We start from the raw sequence: 5,297 nt of genomic DNA, 5'->3' as shown, positions 1-5,297 counted from the left end.
AGGCACTTATGAAAATGTTGGAACAAAGGAAGATTTTAGTGACAGGGGGGCATGACCAGCTTAGATGGGGCAACAATAATGAAGGCACCTTTAATCTTAAGGAGGTAAAACACATACTCCTTGAGCTGGATTCCCATGTACCGGATATGATTTGGCAGAACCTATGGAGGCATCAAGGTTAGATGAAGATTAAACCCTTCATGTGGCTGGTTCATCATAAGAAAATTCTGACTTGGGATAACATTCGGAAGAGGGGTGTTCTGGGGCCTTCCACATGCCAGCTCTATGAAGCCCAAGAGGAAACAATGGAGCACATTCTCAATAATTGCATTTTCACCTCCAGGTTGTGGGATAATTTTGCCACCAATTTCCAACAGACTGACAGGGACAAAGGGAATATTCATTCTTATGTTATTGGAAATATAAGAAAAATATTATGAATAAAATTTTGATATTTTATTTAGATATTACACTCTATTATCATTATATATATATGGTATATATGACTTGAGGGTATACTTAATAAATTTTTTTTTTTAATCTATATTAAATAAAAATAAATGACAACAAAATTTAAATTTTAAAATACTTTTTTGATATGATTTGTTTTTATAATTTATTTAAATATTATATATATATATATAAAAGTAAAATAAAATTTGTTTTTCTAATAACTATGTTTATTTTCATATTTTATTAAAATATTATATTTCTACGATAATTATTTAAACATATATAAATTTATATAATTTAATTAAATTATATATATATATATATATATATATATATATATATATATATATATATATATATAATATAAAATAAAATTTCTATATGATTTTTCAATAAAATTAGTTTGTATGGTTTTTAAAAAAATTTACAAAATAAAAGCATGTTTAAATACACAATGTGCCTCTATCACTTAAAATCAAGTTTCATGTTTCTTTTATATATTCAACTTTTATATTTTATTCAAATATTACACTTCTAATATATATATAAAAGACATCAACAAAAATTTAGGTAACTTTGGGCTCATATTCTAGTAATGTTTCTAATTAATATAAAATTATTTTTCTTAATAATATTTTTAGTTTGTATTGGTTTATCTTTATATTCACAATTTTGATATGTTAATTTTTTATTTATATTATACACATTAAAATTATATAAATTTATAAATAACTATAATATAAATAAATAATAGAGTTACATGTCTCTCTTCATTTTTATTGTATAAATAAAATATTAAAGAATATCAATTAATCTCTTAAGTTTATAATAAATAAAATATTAAAGAATATCGATTAATCTCTTGACTTTTTAAGGTTACATGTGATAAAAATATATAAAAATAAAATATTGTCGGGTGCATGAGACTTTTCATTTGAATTTTGATGGCAAGTGTGAAGTCCCCACATTACATGTAGACGCGGAGACGAGCTAGGGTTGCAATGCAATTAGAGCGTCAACACAATTAAATAAGATAAAATTTGGATCTTATGTTATCAAAAATATATATAAAAGAAATATTGTCGGGTGCGTGAAACCTTTCGTTCGATTTTTATTTTTATTTTTTTTAAATGGCGGTTCCGTTTGGAATCTATCTGCTTTTCTTCTGGTATTCTCTCAATTAAATAAGATAAAATTTGGATCTTATGTTATCAAAAATATATATAAAAAAAATATTGTCGGGTGCGTGAAACCTTTCGTTCGATTTTTTTTTTAAATGGCGGTTCCGTTTGGAATCTATCTGCTTTTCTTCTAGTATTCTCTCATTATCTGTGTGACGCTATTGGAACTTCCAGGCATGGGAGATTGTAGGGAACCGAAGCTGCTGCTTTCGCCTAGGTACGTACGTATTCCATGGGATGGAATTTGCTTATTTTATATATATATTTTATTTAGATAGGAATACCATATTTATGGTTTAAATAAAGAACTCATTTATTCTTATTATTAATGACAAAAATATAAAATATATTGAAAGAAGGGAAAAGTATTGAATACGTAAAAGTGTATCATACGTGCTTTCCTTTCCTCTGTTTATAAAATTATCCTTACAGGAATACTTACCTTTCCATGATATTATGAGAATAAATTATTTTTTTTGTTTGAAATTTATTTTTCGCAGTTTTAATACCTTTCCATGATATTATGAGAACAATATATATATATATATTTTATGCTCAGATTGAACCACTCTTAAATTCAGGATAACAGCAGCTTATGTGAGTGCTATAAATAGCTGTAGACCTTCTCCCTTTCCAAACATAGGGTTCAGTGCTTAGTGCTTAGGAAGGGTGTGTGCGAGATGGCTTTTCATCATTTGTGTCAGTCTCTAGCTTTGCCTGCAACATTCACAGTCGCTGATGGAGGGCCTCCCGCAGCAACTGTTCTGTGTCTACTCTGGTCTTTCTTCATGATATGGTTTTTGCGCAAGAGAAGAACTAGTGCCACGCTGCCACCAGGACCCTATGCATGGCCCATCATAGGAAATCTCCACCAATTAGTACTGCCCGCTCACCGTTCTCTTAGAGGCCTTGCTGACAAATATGGTCCCATTCTCTTTCTGCGCTTAGGCTCTGTCCCTACCGTCGTCGTTTCTTCTTCTGAGACGGCCAAAGAGTTTCTCAAAACTCATGACTTGATTTTTGCCAGCCGACCCCCAACAGCCGCTGGGAGATTAATGTTTTTCAATTTTAAAGATGTGGTCTTCGCTCCGTATGGAGATCACTGGAGGCAAATGAGAAAAATATGCGTGTTAGAACTCCTGACTGCCAAAAGAATCGAGTCCTTCAAGCGTGTGCGAGAGGAAGAGGTGTCTGCGATGATCCATTCAATATGGGAGGAGAGTGAGAAGGGAAGAATGGGCGTGAATGTGAGCAAGGCCATCTCTACTCTCACCTCCAATATTGTTTGGCGAATACTGGCGAAGAGGAAATTTTCTGACGATGATTTGGGTGGCGATTTCAAAGGGTTTAAAGATCTGTTGGTAGAGTTGACAGCTACGGTGGGAGAGTTCAACATTGGAGACTTCATTCCGTATTTGGATTGGCTTGATTTGCAAGGTATCAAGCGGCGCATGAAGAAAATTCATAAAACATTCGATGAATTTGCGGAGAAAATAATAGACGACCATGTTAATGTTAATCGTCTCATGGCCAGAAAGAGGCAGACGCAGAGCCTCATGTTCAAGACTTCGTGGATGTGCTGCTCCACATGGCTAAGACCGACACCAAAATTACACGGGAAACCATCAAGGCTCTTGTGCTTGTATGCCTCGCCCCTCATTCTTAGGCTGTTGTGCTTGTATGCCTCGCCCCTCATTCTTAAACTTCAGTCAATCATCATTTTGCACTAATTGGATTTGTATTTGTGCAGGACATGTTCGGGGCTGGCTTGGAGACAACATCAACTACGTTAGAATGGGCAATGAGTGAGCTGCTCAGACATCCCCATGCAATGAAGAAATTGAAAGAGGAAATCGAATCGGTCGTTGGCCAACACGGGAAAGTAAAGGAGTCGGATCTGGCAAGCATGAAATACCTCCACTGTGTGGTGAAAGAGACTCTGCGACTATACCCAGCGGCGCCCTTAGCCATTCCTCATGAATCTGCCGAGACTGTGACAGTAGGAGGATACTTTATCCCTAAGAAAACAATGTTGATGGTGAATGTGTGGGCTATAGGAAGGGATCCTAAGGTGTGGGGGGCAGATGCTTCTGAATTCAAGCCAGAGAGATTCATGGTCGACGAACATGTCAATGTAACAGATCCATCCAATTTCAATATGATACCGTTCGGTGCAGGAAGGAGAGGATGCCCAGGAGCATCCATGGCTATTCCTACGGTTCAGCTTGCATTGGCTCAGTTGTTACACACTTTTGATTGGAGAGTGGACGGTGATCCGTCCCAGTTGGATATGACAGAAGCATGTGGATTGACCATTCCAAGGAAAGTGCCTCTCTCTGCTTTTCCAAAGTTGAGCAGCAGCTTTGCAATGTAATACCTGGGAGGATACAGGCGACGATGCCTTTTCTTCGTTTTTCTTAGTTGGTCATCGTTTCTCTGTTTCAATAATGGAGAAATCTCTAGAATAATCTCCTAATCAGTTTTCTGTCGTTAAAACTGTTATGTGTTGTTCTTTTCCTCGTTTTTCTTAGTTGGTCATGGTTTCTCTGTTTCAATAATGGAGAAATCTCTAGAATAATCTCCTAATCAGTTTTCTGTCGGATAAACTGTTATGTGTTGTTAAAAGTTAGACTTTGTTGGCCGCAGTTCCTATATTCTAAGAAACTGCTCAATCATAACATACTTTTATATATGTAATAGTTTCTTCGTGAATACAAGTAAGTGTTGTGGTGTAGTCGTCTCAGAAAGCCACTTTATCACGAGTGATCTGCATCTTTTGTTCAATTCCAACTTGGCAATTTCTTTTTATGAGCCATAGTTTAGTTTTGCAGTATGGCAATTTTTTTAAAACTGGTTTCTTTAATTGTGTAGGGTTATTATAAAGATTATTTTTGATATTGTAAAAATTTGTTTTTTTAATTTTGTAGGATTATTATAAATTTTATTTTTGATTTTGTAAGATTATTATAAATATTATAATTTATTTTTTAGGATTATTATAAATATTATTTTTATTTTTTAAGATTATTATAAATATTATAATTCACTGGGCTTTATTTCAAAAAGGTGTTTGAGGTTTTTAAAATTTTGGATTTCAATTTGATAAAATAATTTTGCTAGTATAATTAGAAAAGTGGTTTGGATTAATTTTGTATATATCTATATGATATCAAGTTTAATCATAATGAATAAAGGAAGTATGCATATAACTTTTGTATTATTATTATTTTTTTTTTGCTAATGCAAGAGTAGTGCCTTCTTTTCCAAATAACCAAAAAAGGAGAAGTTTACATATAATACAAACAACCAAAGGCTAAACCATTTAGCCTAGGGTTTTACTCCCTAACCCAAAGGTCAAAGTAACCAAAGACCCATACAGCAGAGCAAAAGTAACCCGGATCTGAACATGAAAAGTTTGGTTTACATCCATCCTTGGTGTCTCCATAGGTTCTGCCAAACCCTATCCGATTCATTAGAATCCATATCTAGGATTAAGCGCTTTGCCTCCTTAAGATTAAAGGTGCCTTCATTATTATTGCCCCATCTAAGTTGGTCATGATCCTCTGAAACCAGTATTTTCCTTTGGTCCAACATTGTTAGAAGTGCATCAGCTTTTGCTTTCAAGGGGTTGTCATCCCTATAATCCATATTCTTCCAAGTACA

General features: G+C 33.9%; 1 pseudogene; it reads left to right on the top strand.

The window, feature by feature from the left end:
* The first annotated feature begins 2,229 nt into the window (after window positions 1-2,229).
* LOC149252194 (cytochrome P450 750A1-like) lies at window positions 2,230-4,361 on the top strand (annotated as a pseudogene).
* The last annotated feature ends 936 nt before the right edge of the window (window positions 4,362-5,297 follow it).

This window comes from Pinus tabuliformis, chromosome 7, assembly GCF_031772625.1.
Source record: "Pinus tabuliformis cultivar Carrire ecotype Pingquan chromosome 7, CPIR1, whole genome shotgun sequence".
Classification (NCBI taxonomy): Eukaryota; Viridiplantae; Streptophyta; class Pinopsida; order Pinales; family Pinaceae; genus Pinus; species Pinus tabuliformis.
This window is presented reverse-complemented; position numbering and strand designations above follow the sequence as displayed.